The 19,296-nt window shown below is 35.7% G+C and overlaps 1 long non-coding RNA gene and 1 pseudogene across 6 annotated transcripts in view; one reads left to right on the forward strand and one right to left on the reverse strand.

Moving 5' to 3' along the window:
- LOC141578851 (uncharacterized) overlaps nt 1-19,296 on the reverse strand; it is a 382,879-nt gene that overhangs the window by 68,707 nt on the left and 294,876 nt on the right. For all 6 annotated transcript variants that reach the window (XR_012509649.1, XR_012509644.1, XR_012509645.1 and 3 more), the window contains exon 3: nt 18,800-18,880. This is a non-coding gene — a long non-coding RNA (uncharacterized LOC141578851). The remainder of the gene's footprint in view (nt 1-18,799; nt 18,881-19,296) is intronic.
- On the forward strand, nt 12,840-17,240 carry LOC123619587 (putative protein BRICK1 pseudogene; annotated as a pseudogene).

Here is a 19,296-nt window from a genome sequence, read left to right on the forward strand (position 1 = left end):
GCCAGGTCATTTACTTACGACATGTAATACAACTCAATAAATATTCATTAAGTACCGAATATGGTCAGTCAATAGGCTAAGTGCTAAGGATTCTGCTGTTACCACTGCCCATTTATCAAGGAGTTCACGATATTGGAGCACAATTCATTTCCTAATACGGAGGTAGTCTGAGTCTAGTAATTTCAATTATGAGACCTAAACAGCTGTGAAAAAGCTGCTGCTGCTGCAGCAGCGCTTAGGTGACTGCGGGCTTTCTGCTTGATCAAGAGAAATTAAGACGTTTACTCACCCTTAACCACTATACTAGAGAGCAGTATATCGGAGGTATAATTACAGAATGAACAGAGGCTAGTGGTTTTATTTCCAGGTGAAGGATAATAAATGAATGTCGATTTTGGCATAAGGCTTAAGGATTAAATACAAAGAGCAGCTTACAGATATTTCAGGTACTGGAGGACATGTGGATGTTGCACCAGAATTTCTTCTGGGGGACCAGAGAGGTTAGTGGTGGGGCTGGAAATAGAGATAAGACCATGTGAGAGATAAGGGCATGGGTGGAGGTGGAAATAGGTTAAGGTAGGTCAAACTGCAAATGAGTAAAAATGAACGAAACTAAAAGAATGAAATTAGGGTTCACATTCTCATAATGATGCATCTACAAGGAATGGAGTTTAATGATACTTAAGAATGAGTCATAGGGATCCTGGACAAAAATCCTTGGAACACTTATACAGTCCCTTCCATATGATATCTGCTGTCCTAAATTTTCTATACAAATTTTATATATATATAATATGGCAGTTAGATAGAAATGAGGATAAGAGGCTCCAAAAACTTTTACTTTCTCTAAATGAGGGTTAATAAAGAAGCCGGCTAGGATTAAATACTCACAGCTGTGCAATAGAGAGAAGGACCCGGCTTAACTTGACTTAATGCTCATTATAATGTAATTAACATTACAGTTTGAGCCCTCTCCCGTGGGTTTCTCTGTTTGCTTCATGGGTAAGAACATGCACAAAAGGGATGGGCGTACCTGAGCACGAGGAACTGAGCCATGTATCAATCAATCACTAAGACGCCCCTTAAGCCAGGATAAAAGCCAGGAGGAAGAACGGAGAGGCGCCATTTTTCCTCTCTTGGGTTGGCTGGTCCCAGTTCTCAGGAGTGTACTGTATGTTACTGTCTTTCTACTTCATTAATAAAATCTTCTATTTACATAACACTTTCTGTCTCTCGTTAAAAATTCATTTGTTTTGGGTGACTAAGAACTGAGGTAACTTTTTTCCCCTCTTCCCAGTTATATATATATATATAAGTAGACACTATAACATGAATATAGTATATATATAACATATATATAGTAGATACTATTATTTTCCATCTGAAGGATGAGTAACTGCAGCATGATGAGGTTAAGTTACTTTCAAGAGTCTTAGAGTAAAAGATAGAGCTAAGGATTCAAACAAAGCAATCTGGTTCCAGTATTGGGACCTTCCTTCAATGATGTACTATCTTTATTAACACAAATTCTCTAATATGGGTCCAGACCACTGGATAAGGAAAAAATGGAGCCCATGAAGAGCACAGAATAATGGGAAAGAGCAAGCCATTGACTAACAATTAGCTAAGAAATTACAACTTGTTTGATTGAGTATGTGTTTGTTTTAATTTTGAATTGATATAGTAATAGCCTGTATCTGTAGGAATAGTCTAGACCCAGTGAATGTCTCTTAAGGAAGTTTGCTTACATTTTATTCTGCCAATTATAAAGGAAGGCCAGTAATCAAGAATGGAAGATGGCCTAGAGTTGGCCCAGAGGATTCGTGAAAGCACACTCAGTTCTCTTCTTCATGTCATCATTGCCCTAGGCCCCCTCGATCAAATCAGATGGCTGCGTACGGTCAACCTTCTCAAATGCCCTGAAGTCCTCCCCACATGTAAACTATAAATCTATGGGAAGAATTTGGGCTAGCTTCAAATATTCCTTTTCCACTTCCTCATGATTGAAGAAATTAATAGTGTTTATATTACTGTCTTGTACATTGACTGATAAATAAATGATAACAACATTTAAGAAAATTCAGATTGTATACCTTACTATAGCAGCAGTCAGAACCAAAACACTGAACCCATAGATTGTCAATCTGTTACCTGCATTAGAAAATATTTATATATATATATGTATATATGTGTATAATTGTTGAATTTAATATGAAACACAGTGCCAACCATATATACCATTTTTAGATACCATTAACAAAGTTTTAGAGGAAAGCATAAGGAAGTATTTACTAAGCTCTTATTATTTACAAGGGTATTTCACTACTTCACTCCATTGCTCCTTGTAAGAATAAAGTAAGGACATGCATATAATAAATGCTCAACAAGGGTTACTAATATTTTTATTGTTGTTCTTAGTATTATTTGCGGATCTCCCATGACTTGTATGAAATCTGTAGCTTAAAAATTCCAAACTCAAGTCCATTTGAATTGAAAAAAAAAATTTCTGGAGAAATTAAGCAACCTTCCCAAGGTCATGTTCCAGAACCCATGTGCTTAACCGTTATCCAAAACCCCTCTCATTATGCAAAGTGAGCTAGTTTCCTAACAGGGACCCCAAACTACTGCAAGAAACTGAATTCTAAATCCAAAATAAAATAAATTAGAGTATTATAGCATTGGGCTAGTGTTAAGTACACTGGATTGACTTTCTTGGAAATTCTTTTGAATTTAACAAAACTAAGTGGACAAAGTCTGGCATTCACTTATTTCCCATTTTAGACCATCTTCACCCTCCCAAATGTATCTTCTTTCTTGAAGATTTCTCTGAGTCCCTGCTCCTTGCTTTTAGTATTTGATTCCCCACAGATCCATGTTCTACACCAAGACAGACCATGACATTAACTGACTCCAGCTGACCTTTTAATAGGTGGCTTCAAAACAGCAACCAACACAGAGATATAATCACCAGTGAGGGCTTGAGGCTAAATTATACTGGCATCTTGTGCTCTGAAATAGTACCTTTTGATACTTTTAGATACTCACTTCTACCTCAACCCTTTAGCTCTAGAATTTTCTGACTATGCCTTTTTGTAAACCTATATTATTCCAAAAAACAAAGCATGTATATTGCAGAAAACGTAGATAAACAAAGAGAAGAAAGCAAGGAGACACTCCAAATTCTTCACACCTGGTGACTTCCCTTACTAACCCCTTGGTGCACTGCTGTCCAGATTTTTTGATATGAGCGTATCTCTCTGCCCTCTGGGGTATGACATCCTCAAACACAGTAATTTTGAGGTTGCCCCTCTTTAATTTTTATCTCCAAGCAAAAACAAAACAAAAACCTTTCTTCTTGGCATTGAATGGCTAGAACCATCCAAATATATCCCAATGTCACTTTGCCAGTAAAAGGAGTAAAAGATGTTTTCTGTCCTTCTGAAACAATTTTGATGAAGCAAAATTTTATACCCAGCATTCTCTCCTACTAAGCTTTGTCTAAGCCAGGAACTCAGAGGTAATGCACACTGAAATAGCTTAGCATATTAAAAACTGGGCTCTAGGTAATAGTTTGACATGTAGCTTCTGGATAAAAACACAACCAAAACGAGAAGATTTCCACTTATATTTTGCTTACCTCCTATAGGGCAGTATAATGAATTAGTTTAAAAACTCTTTATCGATAGAAGGACTTCTAGAACAAAAACTACACTAAGAATTCCTGACAAATATTTCATCTTCCCTCATTTGCAAAATATGGCAAACTGATGAATTTTTTCCTAATGAACACTATTCAATAAAAACAACTTGGAATAAAATAATGTAAGATGGTATGAAAGTCAAATTAGAGACGCTCATTAAAATCTGTACATCTTCCAAGGATGTAGAGTGTTGAATAATTCATTAGCTGTTTAACACACTTACACACCCTTAAAAACCAAATTGTTTTATTACTGGGCTTTTTTTCATTTTGAAAAAGGATTATATATATATTTTCATCTGTGAGACTCAAATGTTTAAATGCAAAATAATTAACATTGAGCTCTTGCTAATTAAATCAGCAGAGAAGATTCAGCTGACACTATGCTAGGTACTCAAATTAAGAGACTGTCTTGTTGCATTAAACAGAGTGCATTTATCACAGGTAAGCTCTTAGCCTATTTATTTGATATGACAGTTATGGGTAAAGAAAATGGATATTCCCAATATCATAGGCAACAGGTGCATAGCTGTATTGCTTCTAATTGTCTTACCTAGAAGTTTTGAAGCAAATAAGATATAAACACTTGTCCTTAAACTGAACCAGAATATAATAAAACCTAAAGTAAGTTTCATTTCAATAAGTTGACTAGTCTTATTGACCTAAATAAAAAATAAAAAATAAATGTTTTCAAGATATGTGCATATTCATATATAAGCTATACTCAAACATGATTAAATATCAGGTGATATATGGTAGCTTAAACCATAAAACAGATAACATTGAAACAACTAGGCTGTCCTGTACTTCTTTAAATATCATTTAATATATCTATCCAGACATTCTGTCACCAATTTATTTTAATATTTTTATTTATTAATTTATTTATATTTATTACATTTTATTATATACTGGCCACTGTGCCAAGTGTTACAACCTAACTGTGAGGAATAGCATAAGTGTCTTACCTCAAACCCTTCCTTGTTATGTATTTTATAGAAAATTTCTGACTATTTAGTACATGAGTAGAGCCAGTTTGAACTTATAGATATAACTTAGGATCTTTCTCTGTTAAGATGTGAGTCTATTGACTGACTGAGAAATTGTGCTTAATGAGTATCAGTGGCTTAAATGACACCAGTAATAGCTTTCTAATTTTTGACATGTGCTTGACAAGTTCCTCACTTTTTTTTTTTAGAATAAAATAAATTAGTTTTGGAACTGACCACATTCATCAAAGTATCTTCTTCACATTTTTTAAAGTAAACACTATACATTGATATTGTAAATTGCCTTATTCCTACCATACAACTGATTACGTTAAAAAATAAGTGATTTTCTTTTTAAGATATTTATCTGCAGTTAGGATATATTTAGTTAATTTAATTCCGCATGACTTTTATTTGCTACTTAGTATACTTTATCCATATATCATGTAAGTGGCTTGATCTTCAAGCAAGGACCAACTGAAAAACAAATAGCCCCTAATGATCTTGTAATGATTTCAATAACACCATGATATAGGGTTTGGTCAAGGTCAGGAATATGGATTTGTATGGCAAAGGTATCAAATGCTAAAACTAGAGCAATTTGAGCATTTAAAATAACCTTGCTCCTATAATTCTGCAGAAGTATGCTTCTGTGCCTGATAAAAATTGGGAATGGAAATAGTAATAAATCAACATTGCTACAGTGGCCTTAGACTTCATGCAAGGACCTAAAATAAATTGTATTTTACACCTATGAGAGCATATTTCTCTCATTCTTGACGTTTCTTCTCTAATATTTAAACTAATTCAGTCAAGTAAGGTCATCTGGACAAAGACAAAATATTTTATAAGATTTTAATTATCAGCAGAATAAACTATAAAAGAAAGAAGTTCTTCACCTGTCCTTTATGACCCACCATATTTATACAGATTTCCCCAACTGTTCCACTCCCTACTGGTGGGTATACTGATGTTGTGACAGTTACTAGATTCACAAAGCAGTGAATTCTACTCTCTATTCTATTCTATTCTGGTTTTATCATGTATCTGAGGCCAGGGCAACTAAGGGACATTCTGTAATGCAGTGTAATGCAGCGTATCTGCCCTGGGCTGGATATTAGAAAACCTAGCTTCATATCTTAGCTCTGTCCCTTCATAAATACAGATTTCTGTTTGCTACAAAATATATTCTCCCCTTTATTTTTAATTTTTTTAATAGGATCCTGATTTTTCTGTAGTAGCAAAGTGCTCAAATAAAAAGTTGTATTTCCCAGCCTCCTTTGCAATTATGTCTGACTATGTGACACATTTCTGGCTACTGATACTTACCTAGAAGTTTCTATACGGGGCTGGAGAAAGGATCTTAAAATGGAGACACTGACTCAGATGGCAAGAACCTGCCAACTTCTGGCCTTTCCTTTTCTACCTGAAAGGAAGATTAAATTCTAGAACTTAAGAAATACTCTTTTGACTATGAAACAATGGACACAGTAGTCATGGATGGGTTTTTTCTATAAACCATTTTTCTATATAAAAATCAAAGCCCCAAATCGTGATTTCAGCATATAGCCACCATGCTAGCCCCCAAATGCCTACTTCCAGACTTCTCTTTCTATGATAATAAATGAAATCTTTACTTTGTTTAAGCTACCATTTAACTTCATTTATTCTTTTTAGCTGAATGCAATGGCAAATTAATACATTAGTTTTACCCTCGTGAGTATGATAGTAGATCCAATCTGAATTTCCGTTCGAATTAGAAAAGATTCTTTTATAAAAATGACTAAACCAATAATTATTTTAATAAGTGAGAGAATCAAGTAGGAGCAGAGAGGTAGAGGGCTTCACAATGCTTGTCACAGAATCTGCGGTCTGTGAATCACAGTAATTATTGCTACGTGCTATTGGAGAGGCAGTGATTTTTGTTTCTTTTTTTTTTTTCTTTAATTTTCCATTTGATATGTTACACCCAAGAAACAAATCAGGCAATCAAATATTTAATGACTTGATTTTAAGAGAAGTATAATTATGTGTTGTCCCATGACTTTTTATTCTTAAATCTAACAAATACAAATAACCATGAATTTTGTAGGAATTATAAACAGTTAGTTTGCTGGATGCATTGGCAGGCATATATGATTTATTGCTTTTAAGACACAGATTGTGAAGGTGAATTTTTTCATGGGTGCATGATCATCTCCAATCTCATCAAGTCATACACAGTAACTATGCACCCCTTTTTGTGTGTAAATCATACCTCACTGAAGTAGTGTAAAAATTTGTTTACAAAAACACATTGCATTTCATTCCAGTGTATGTATGCTTCTTTTGATATAAAATTATTTTATCAAAAGAATGTGAGACCTGTTAAGTCAGAATCTCAGATATGGAGCCAGGACATCCGTGTTTTAAACTCTCCATGTGATTCTAACTAACGTGCCCCTGGAGTGGATGCACATTGTGCCTGGACAGTAGTTCTGCTCCCGCTTCCTGTCTCCAATCCGTTTTCCCATGAAGACAGTAACTTTCCTGTGAAGGAGATCTGATACTGTCATCCCTTAAATTCCTTCTGTGGGGCCCTACTGCTCCCAGGACGAATCATAACATACCAACCCTTTATTATCTAACCCTTGCTTACTTCTCCAGATGTCACCGCTTCATAAACTTTGCTTAAAAATAGAACTTTATGCAGCACCTGAGCCTTTCTTGTTACCCAGTGCAGTCGTCTTCTGCATAAACCGTTTCATTTATCTGGCACGCACTCATCTCCTCTCATCCTCTGACTCCCTCTTTTCCCTCAACTCTCAGTGTGGGTATTCAGACCTCTGTGACATCTTTTCTTGCGTTTAGGGTTGCCATTTGAACTACAGAATGCCAAATTCAATTTGAGTTTTAGACAAACAGTGAATAATTTTTTTTAATATTCATAGTATGTCCCAAGTAATCATATATACGTATATGTTACTAAAACAACAAAAACAATATTATCTATCCGAGATGCAAATTTAACTGGGTCCTGGCATTCTGTACCGCCATTGCCTAGGCTCCGTCATCCCCAGTCTTTATATGTGCATCGTTAGTGCCCCAGTGGGACCTTCTACATACAGGTCCGCCTCCCTCTCTAGACAGCTGTCTCGAAGGCGTGAATTGTGCTTGGATCTCGTCCTTTTTGTATCCCCAGCATCTGCGCAGTGACTCACATTCAGTGGATGCTTAAGCTTAATTCCTGCCCTTAGTATGAAGGCATCCTCTTCTCACACTGAACATCAACCCTTCTCTACCAGGTATTAACTTAACTCAGATTTTTCTTTATTCTGCTTGAAGGAGAATTTTTGAACTTTCCTCATGTATTTTTCAGGAGTAGGAAAGCCCTTGGCCTATTCCATGCTTTCCCGTCCCTTATTTTATCCTGTTCCACTGATAGCAGGATTTCACCCTTCAGGTCTCAGAACAGCTTGAAATCAAAAGGCTTTAATCACTTGGTGGTAACTCAGCATGAAGGGAATGCTTTTTCACCTTAGACCTTCCTTCCACCTGTAGTGTCTGTCCTGAAACTTGTTCTCTTTCCTAAGTAGGCAAAGAAAAAGGCAAGATTATGGTCAAGCATAGTGTCTTCAAATCCCCCGTTACTATATAAAAATCTGATGCTAGTTTCTTACTCACTTGTGGAGAGTTCCTAACTGACATCTAGTTTTGCCTGGAACATTTCAACTTTCTATTGTGACAATCAATTCGTACCCTGTTTTCTCTAGTCATAGCAAGCTTTCAAAATGTTAAACTCTAGCACACACAGTTTATAAATACACTTAGAACAAATAATTTTTCTGCTTCTTGTCCAGAAATGGTTTTCTCACAGAAATTATGATTATTGTGAAATGTCATAAAGCTTTACAACTTTATAGATTTTGGTTTAAATTGTGGTCAACTATAACCTTTAGACTTTTTTTGTATGTTTATTTGTTAGCTTGTTTTTCTACTGTTTTTACTCCTAGACAGTTTTATTCCTAGGTAGTTATTTTAAATATACACACACACACACACACACACACACACACACACACACTTTTGCCTGTAAGCATAACATCATGACTATGTTCCCACTAAAATTCATTCTCCATGTATGGGACTAACTTTCTCATTTGTCAATCTTGTCTTGAAATTTTTCCCATACCTTTCAGAAAAAGTAACTATGTGTAATTTAGCACTATCATAATCTTATTTGCATACTTTTAAAACCTTGTTGAAATCTTTGAAATTAAGCTTGGCTTCCCCACAGATATATCAACTGAGGGCATACTTGTATAAAATTTTATTTTAAAATTAAATAATATATTACAACAAGAGGAACAGAGTGCAGGTTTTTTTCTATCTGAAAGCCAAGAGGTGTCTCATGTGCCAGCTCCCCAAGGGCCCCTGTGTCTCTGTCCTGTATCACCAAGATCTATGCAAGGAATCTTGGTTTGGTGGGGGAGCTCAAGCTAAGTTTTTTGAACTAATGAGATCAATTGCAAACCATTAGTTAAAAGAAAAAAAAAAAAATTGACCCAGAGGGCTTCCAGGGAGTTTATGATCTCTAACAGTATATCTTAAATTTAACTGTCCCTATCTTAGCCCACAGTCAAAACACCAGACACCCAGGAATCTCCAGAAACAAAGACAGAGCTTATTCAGTCTAGCTATAAATCACCCATTTCACACCTTCACATGCACATTTCTTTTTACTAATTTTTTAAAAAACATGAATGTAAAATAGAAACTTGGTCTTATAGATGGAAAAAAACACATTTACATGTTTATGTAAAGTTTCACTAATCAATTTCAGCCATTATTCATACCACTCAATTAGACATAACAATTATTAAAAAGTATGTTCCGTTATTCACTTTTGTCTCAACTATATAACTGATACTCTCCTTTACCAATATCTTGGACTTTTAGTATACCTTTATTTGGCACAAAATATGGAAGAAATCTTTTTTTCCTTTTACTATATTGTTGTTAATCTTTTTTTCTCATGTTTTAAACTCACCACTTGCTTTCATTTGAGTAAATTCCAAAGAGATGTCTCACTGACTAGTCATTAGTGTGTAATCAAGACAGTGCTTCAGCTGCCCAGTCTGCTTAGGAACTCTAGCCACGCTATCCTTATGCCACTGGTGTGGATAGTCCGTATTTATACGCTCATAACTCTCAATACATTAAGGTGCTAATTACTCCAGTACCCATTTACTCACCCATTTACTGAACCAAGAAAAACTGCTGTGCACGTACACGCTCCTTGGCAACTACAGTACTAGGTAATGGAGAAACCAGAGAAAAATACGATTCCTGCTCTCGTGCATTATTTATAGGCTGATGGAGCATAGAGACAGGAAAAAAGGAAATTATAGAAAAGTGTGGCAAACAGATTGAAGTACACAGGAGGTATCTAACAGGGGGGTCAGGGAAAACTTTCTGTGGGAAATGGTAGCTACAGTATACAAAAAAGAGAATAAAAAGCAAAAAACTAGGGAATTACAGACTGGTGGAACAGATGGGGATGTGGAAAATTCCAGGCAGAAGGATCAGAAAGAACTTTGCAGATTTGAGAAAACGAAATTAATAGTATATGTCCTGAGAGAGAGACTGAGGAAATGAGAGAATGAATAAGAGAGAGAGAGAGAATTGGATTCCTTATGTCTGTGTGGAATAAGCATAGGAGGGAAGCTCTAAGAGAGGAGGCTGGGAAGTGAGTTAAAATAAAGCCCAAGACGGCCAGGTAAGTAAGACAAATGGTAGAGAGGAATGTGACTTAAATCAGGAGAGGGGTTTGGTTGAGGGCCCCTAATTTTCCAGGCTTCCAAAAGTCTTTCCAGCCACCGGAGTATGGTTTCTATAAACACTAAACACAGTTCTCTGTCCATGCCTTTTTCAGACTCTTTAACTCTTCCTAGAGTGTCTTCCTTCATCTCTCTAAATTCCACACTCTCTTTTATGCCTCCATCATATGCCTCCTCCCTCATGAAGTCTCCCATTGAATTAACTGAGTAAATGCATCTCCTCCTTTCTCTGAATCTATATAACTTTGCTTAGTTTTTCTTTTCCCCTCTGATGTAACTGTATATATTTGTACATTTATCTTCCCCTCTCACTAGACTAGCTTCTTGAGGGCAGGTCTTAACCATTCTAGAATCTCCTGTAATTTATTAAATTAAACAACTCTGCTTAATTAGGCACAGGGAAAATATTACAAGAAAACAGATGGTATGGTTTTTCATTAAGACTTGCATGTCACGGTGGGGAGAGTATACCTCACTGGCAGAGTGTGTGCTTAGCATGCATGAGGTCCTGGGTTCAATCCCTAGTAATTCCATTTAGAAAAATAGATTTTAAAAAATTAAATTTAAATTTAAAAAAAAGTTTTAAAAGACTTAACACATTGTAACAGAACATTATTTCAGCCAACTGGTAACCCTTTTCAGGATGGGGAGGTTGAAAATTCCCCCAAGGTTTTTTTCAGGATATTATATCACGTGTAAGGATACTATCACAATAATAACCAAGCACTAAAAGTACCAAGCCTGTTACATATGTTATCTCATATTTTTTCTTTTCTTATACTCTGGCTTTTTCAGTTTTGCAAATGAACAAAATCTGAGACTAAGACTGCTGAGATAAATTGCTCAAGGACACACAGCTAGAAGCAGGCAAAGTCAGAATGTAAATTCCTGTCAGTATGACTTCAGAATCTAGGCCTTTACCAGTATTTGCCTCAACCTTAGACTGAACAACATCACATGGTGAATAGCATTGCTACCCTAGCTAAGCCTCCAGGTCCTCCTCAGTTGTTTTTGTTTTGTTTTGCTTTGTTTTTTTCACCTTTTACTGTATCACAAAAACAGAGTTTTTTTTTTCTTAATTCAAGAAATTACATTTTTAAAAATCAAGATCCAATCAGACTGACATTCACTCTATGATTATGTCTTATTTAGTGCCCTTCTACTATGTGTCTAATGAAAGTAGAATTAAGTATAAAACCTGAAGAATCAGGGCCTGTGGCTTTGTGTAGACAGAAATTAAGCTTTTGCTTTTGCTTTTTTTTTTTTTTTTTTCCTTTGGATGAACAAATTTAAAGATCACATATTCTATGGGTTTGGAAGGATCTCAAAGAATCTAACGCATCTGACAATCTCTCAATTCCCCTGAACATTTATCACTGACAAGAGATGACCTAATAGAAATGGGGAACTTACTACCTATCAAAGCTCACAATTTTCCTCCTGTGGTAGCACAGAAATTCTAGGTCTTACTGAGCACAAATTTGTCTACCTAAACGTCTGCCATTTAATACTGATTACACAACCATGAAGCCAGGGAGAAGAGTTTTCAACTCTTTGCTACATGTAATTCTTCAAATATTTGAGACTAAGACAACATCATGTTCTTCCTGCCATTTACTCTTTTTCAGGATAGACATGCCCAGTTCCCTGAACTGTTGTTCAAAATGATGCTTTCAGAATGCCCTCATTCTCCTGAATGGGTCCAGCTTTGATTTTATTCTTAAAACTCAGCAGTCAGAGCTGAATGGGCTACTAAAGATGTACCTTTGGCTGGCCAAGTCCCAGTTTCTCTTCTGAGACATTGTTTTCCTATTAATTCCAAATTGGATTATATTAATTCTGTTGGCAACTAAATTACAATGAAGTGTAACTAAATCCACAGTTAAGGTGGCTAAGATGTTTTCAATATGTGGTATATGCAAAGCCACTTCTTCTGCCTTGCTACCACTGCTGATTTTCTGACAAGATGCAAGACAAGGTAAATACTAGTCTATTAACGTCTCTTTAGAGTCTGAATCTAGTAATCCTTGTTTGAAAGCAGCGAACAGCCAAGGCCGAGGCTTACGGATTTTGGCCTGCAACCCCAGATATCCTCCCAGACACTCATTAAATCAATAATAAATGATCAGCTAATTGATAAAGGAACAAAGTCAAGAGGTTTTTGGGTTTTTTTTTTTTTGTCTTTTAGTGAAAACAATAGGAATCAAATATTATTTTGAAAGAATTCAGAATAGGCTGAAATGAAATTGAGGAACAACCCTTAAAGAAAACTTTAAAAATAAATCCCATGAATAAAAATTAAATTGGTATTTTAAAGTTATATGCACAATATAGAGTATAACATTTCTTCATAAAACAATTTCACACTTTATTTCATCTTATGTACACTATAAAACAAGGTTTCTTTTTTTAATTATGAAAAACAGTAAGACATTTCAAAATAAGAAACAAATATATGTTGTAATTCCACAAGCAAAATAATCAGACTATTCATTTTCTTGTTTTCTCTTAGCCTGGATCCAAATACATGTCTAATGTAAATGTGTATTTTAAAATATTTTCTTTAATTCTACGACTGTATTTTGTAGGGTATGTCTGACAGCATATCATGCACATAGTTTTAGAACATTTTAAAGCAGCATAGTAGAAAATAAAGCTTGGCTCACCCAAATGAGTTCAGTTTTCTGAAGTTACAATTCTGAACTTAGCTCTTCACGTTCTCCCTGTCGGCACTGTAGACTGGACACAGAAGCCAAAGCCCGGGCATCAGGCCTTGAGCATCACATTTACAAAGAAAAGCAAACATCAAACTTCCAGTCTTCTGTGCACCACAGAGAAAATGTACCGGGAAGAAAAACATTTGCCTGTGTGGTCTGTCCCAAACCTTTCTTCTTCAGAACTGCAGAGAGAAATGCTTTCAAGGTCTTTTGAGCCCAAGAGAGCTGGAGGATACTGGTGACTATGGCAGTTTGATCCATCTTTTCTCATTCAGAGAGAAGGTGCCATTATGGGAAAGGACTTGCTTAAATCACCCAAATTGAAAATGGATTTTTAGCATCTAAAGGGTGAAGGTGAGGGATTGTACAGAAAATGGTGTGGATTTAATATAGTCCAGTTCACAGCTGACTCATTTTCACTTTCTTTGGGTATCTAAAACAATGTATACTAAATGGTAAATAAACCTTAACAATAAAAAAAAAAAAAGGAGAGAGAGATGACCCTACCTTTAAACAGAGGATTTTTGAAAAATGATTACTCCTATAAAACATATCTGGACTTATAGTGAGACAGGAGGGAAGGGGACAGGGCACAACCATTGAAGGAATGACACAGCAACAGAGAATACAACAAAATGGTTAGAATCAAGATAGCAAAGATTCGACTTCCAGTAGACCTTGAGCCTCATTATACACCCATTGTAACACATTAGCATGCTAAATGACACACCCTCAATTGCCATGACAGTTCCCAGGTTGACCGTAAAAGGCCAAAAAGTGGGCAGGGCCCGATTCCTAGAAATCACTACCCCTTCCCCAATGTAGTTGGAAAAATCCTCCCCCTTGTTAGCATATGAAATTAGGCAGCCTGTAAAAACATAACCACCCCACAACTCGTGGCCTCACTCCCTTCTGAGTGAGACAGATGGAATTCCGTCTATGGAATGTGTCTCTCCTAGGGCCTCTCTTGCCTTCAGACACAGCCTGCACTCAGTCCTTGGAGTATGCCTCTCCCTGAATAAACTTACTTTCATTTTGCTGTGTCTCACTCTTCAGTTCTTTCCTGCGTGAGACAAGAACCTAATCTCCGGCAACAATAGGGAGTGTTCATCATATCCCAGAGCTGTAAGTGATCTAATTTGTCCAAAGTTCTCAGTCTAAACATTAGGTCCTCATTAAAGGTTTTGTGTAAGAACTTGCTTCTTACAAGAGTTTAACAATTTAGAGGTTAACATCGTAACATTTAGACATAAGAGAAAGAAGACAAACTTTCAGTTTTTTGATAATGATGAAATGCACATAATTTCTGTTTTGAGCTATTCTTTAGGCAGCAGCCATGGTGGGACAAGAGGACCCAGTGCAGCGGGAGATCCACCAGGACTGGGCGTACCGGGAGTACAATGAGGTCATCACCAGCAGCATCATGACAATCACAGACTTTCTCAACTTATTCGATATGTCTTGCCGTTCAAGACTCGCAACACTAAACGAGACATTGACAGCTCTTGAACGGAGAATAGAGTACATTGAAGCCAGGTGACAAAAGGTGAGACCCTCACCTAAAATCGTGCCACACTGCTGCTGGGAAGTTGCTTCTACAGAACACAGGCCAATGTGGGAAATGCCCCAGCAGCCTTCAGCTCCTTCCTCTCTCCTTACAGAACAACAGGGCTTCTTCTTGTTCTTCTTTTTTTCAAAAATGTGGCCTTTGGGCTCTGCCATGTACACCCAGGAGCGTGAGGTGGCACGTTGGGAGGGGGCCAGGGGGACTCTTGGCAACAACGTTGGGCGTTTTTACCTTTTCGGAAACATTTTGCAGAACTACTTGTCAACGTATTTGAGGCGCTAAGAGCCAAAAGCCTGAGACTCTGTCACGGTCCTCCCCACCTCTCTCTCTCCCTCTCTCAGCCTTTCCTTGCAGCTCTAGTCACCTCTGCATTGTTTCTACAGTCTTTGTCTCCTCCCCACGTTTGGCCGGGGCTGGGAAGCTGTCCTGGCTGAGACCCTCACACCCCGGCAAGGTGGCTGCCAGAGAATGTTGTTGCTAACACACCAGTTTCTTGTCCTTTGGGGGAGGTCAAGTCCAGGCCCCCACTTGTCTTGAAAAGGGACGTTTTCAGAGTTTTCATTCTGTCATTTGGGGTGTCTTTGCCTCTCTTATTTCCCTAATAAACTCTGCAACTTTAAAAAAAAAATTTTGTTTTTCATGAGATTCATTCTATTAATGGAGGTAATAAGAGTTTTTATTAAATGTGTACTATGAATGAAGCATTTTCTGCATACTTTTATCATTTATTCCTAATTATAAGTATTAAATGAATAAATATTCCCATTTTGAATTCAGGTTGTTTTGAAATAGGTCAAATAACTTGGCAAAAGTCGAATAGCTGATAAGGTTTACAGCTGAAATTTGATTTTAGGTACACTGATACTAACTCTCAAAACAATTTTGGCTCTGATATGTGAAAAATAAATGTAAATGTGCAAACACATACATACATACTACTTACAACTTAAAACATGGCTGGCAAACATTTTCTATAAAATGGACATTTCTTTGTCACAGCTACTCAGTGTTGCCACTGCAAAGGTGAAAGCAGCCATGAGCAGTATTTAAACAAAAGAATATGGCTATGTTCTAATAATACTTTATTTCCAAAAAGCCTGAAGGCCAGATTTGGTCTCTGAGTGGTAGTTTGTTTACCTGTGGCTTAAAATGTCATAAATAGTAATTAAAACATTAACATAACATAACAAGAAATAACTGTGTGATAGAATTCAAAGTTAAAAATCAAGAGAAAAACAGTGGTTTAGAAGAACAGAATTATAAACTGTCTAAACTGTTTGTAATACTTTACCTATAGATTTTGCAGGTTTCAAGAGACTTGCTGTTATGGATTGAATTAAAAAGCAACAGGAACCCAACAGGGACAATATCCATAGTGAATTAAAGTCAGAAAAGGTAAGGGACATGTGACCAACATGCATAAAGGAAATCTCAAAAGTCCCTGTGGTAAAAATGTAATTATCTAGAATCTAAAGAATCAAGTAATTTCAAAAAATTACTGGTTCACATCATGGCAGGATCATAGAAGATACTGTCAAGTCATTAACTATCAATTTTTTTTCTCTCCTGATCAAGATGAAGTAAAAGGGTCTGTATTTATACTCCAACCTGAAGCAACTGAAAACAAACAAAAATATGAAACAATCTTTTTTAGACATTGAACATCATGTAGTGCAGAGAGTAATTCCTGAGAGAGCAAAAACAAATGATACAGGCCATACAATTGTCCCGGTTTATTGCCTGGAGCAACTTGCAGGCTGCAACAGAGGTAGGAACAACCTAGGAACAACAAGCCTAGTGGTCTTGCTTAGTTGAGGAAGGAGAACCATGTACATGTACAAAATAAGGTGGCTGGAGTCTGCTGTGCACAATACCGTAGAAGAGAGGGCTATATTGAGAGAGTTCTAGAGATCCACAAAAAGGTCCTTAGAGTCCTTAGCTGAGAGATGATCAGCATGTAATTGTGAGGAAACCATCCCAAGGCCAGTGAAAGAACAACCTGTAAGGATTACACAATTGACTTCTGAACACCACAGTTTGGAACCGCATAGGTCCACTTATATGTGGATTTTTTTCAATAAATCCGTACTATAGCACCACAGGATCTGCAGTTGGTTGAATCTGCAAGTATGGAACCATGGATAAGGAGGGTTGACCGTAAAGTTATATGTGGATTTTAGACTTTGCAGAAAGTTGGCGCTCCTGACCTCCACGTTGTTCAAGGATTAACTGCACTGCCATTTAATCTGAAACAAAACTAGAGTCAAAAGTACTTACTTTTGGCACAAGCCAAACTGTAAAAAACTCATGATTCACAAGGCATTAAGTAGAGTACTCAGAAAGGTTTCAACTCAGTAGTTGGGCAAAATTCATCTTAAACTCATGGCTGCTCTAGTTTCATCTAACAGATTTTAAAAATAATCCTCCAAAGGCTCAGACTTTTTCAGAATAATTTAATTGTGCCTCAGAACAAGATTTAGAATGTTTATAGGGTTATGAAAATATTCAACAGCAAGAAAGCAAAATTCACAGTAGCTGGCATCCAATAAAAAATTATCTGTATGTAAAGAAGCAGGAAATCTATAAGGAGGTGAAAACTTAATCAACAGAAACAGACCTAGAAATGGCACAGACACTAGAATTAGTAAACAAGAACATGAAAGCAGTTATTATAACTATATAACTGTAACTTGAACTATACATAGTTCAAGAAGTTAGAATAAAGATTGAACATGTTGAATAGAGGATATAAAAAATACAAAAAATGATCTAAATCTAACTTACAGAGGTAGAAAAAGAAACACTGTAATAGCAAATGCAATGGATATTAAAAGCAGATCAGACACTATGGAAGAAAATATTAGTGAACTTGGGTAAATAGCAATAGAAACTGTTTAGAATAAAATACAGAGCAAAATAAAACTAGAAAATAAAACATAAACAGAGCATCAGTAAGTCATGGGACAATTTCAAACACCTAATGCATATACATGTACTTGGAGTTCCTGAGCAAAGGGGATCAGGAAAAATATTTGAAGAAATAATACAAAAAACATTCCAAGTTGATAAAAACTAAAACCCACAAATCTGTGAAGCTCAGTAAATCCTAAGCACAAGATATATTTCAATTTTTCCTTTGAATACTTTCTTTAAAATACAGAATAAATAATTTAAAAAATCATTATTTAAAAATTTTCCATCATTATAAAAGCTTTTATTCATTTTCAGTTTATCACTATCCAAGTGATTTTTTTCTAAGGATATACACACAAATAGGAATTTCAAGATATTTTATATATATAAACAATATTTTGTTATTCACACATGAAAGAGAATTTGGCTGAACATAAAGCAGTAGGGACAACTAATTTTTTTAACCCACTTATGTCAACCTTTACTCCGATCTTTTTTAATTTAGTGTTTCCATAAGGTAAAATTTAATTAAAATTCAAAATCCTATAGTTTGAGGTAATGTCTATCCCCTAAAGAATAGACCACAGTTTCCTTCTATGAAGACTTGCCCAATTTAAACAAACATTTTCTCATCCCTGCCAAGATAATATTTATTTTTTATGAGAAATTAAACATTTTGCAATCTTGATTATCCCTCCTCAATCCAAAACATGAAAAAATGTGCACAACTGCATAGTTGAATCCAACAATAAATATTTTTACCCTATGATTTATATTATGGGAAAGCGATTAACTTGCCATTCAAATTGAGATGAGATGTCAAAATGTTTGTTTTATCATTATCAACAGCTCTATTTTTTCCTTTGTAAAGCTTTAAAAATATAAAAGCTAGCTTTAGCATGAACCCCAGTCTTCTGTAAAAGAACTCTATTTACAGTACTGTAAACATAGATGCAGTTTATCTATAAAGAAAAAAACAATGTACCAGTTAAGAATGTATACTGGAAAAAGTCACATTGGAATAAAGTAGTATTTGTTCTGCTTCAGATGACAAAATTAGAAAAAATTAGTAGCTAATTAAAAACTCAACTTACCTTAAAACTCTCCAAGAGTTTCAGATAGAGGTTTGGTGGATACTTGGTTTTCATAAAGAGGACTCCATAATGAGTAGAAAGCTGGGGGAAAATGAATTCAAATACTGTTTTGAGTCAAATGCTTTGCTTTTCATTACTTCATTTTGTTTATTTAGTAAAATGAATTACTGATAATTATTTTAACCTAATTCTAAAATTCTAAAAATTCTAAAAAATATATGAATCATAGACTTTTTCTTACCTCAATACTGGTAAAATGTTTTAAATACTTGTCAAAATACTTGACATAAAATGAAACCAAAAAAGTATTCTTCAATGAAACATCCTAAGGATGATTTTTGATTTATATTTTTAAAACAGAATGCATACAGCTTCTTTATAAAATATTTCCTCCAGAATGACTTTTATAGGAATTAACAGTGGATATACTGCATATGAATCAATGTAATGAGATTGATATAGTGCACATCAAAGCAATAAAATTGATTCACAGATAT

Source organism: Camelus bactrianus, chromosome 10 (genome assembly GCF_048773025.1).
Source record: "Camelus bactrianus isolate YW-2024 breed Bactrian camel chromosome 10, ASM4877302v1, whole genome shotgun sequence".
In the NCBI taxonomy this organism is placed as follows: domain Eukaryota; kingdom Metazoa; phylum Chordata; class Mammalia; order Artiodactyla; family Camelidae; genus Camelus; species Camelus bactrianus.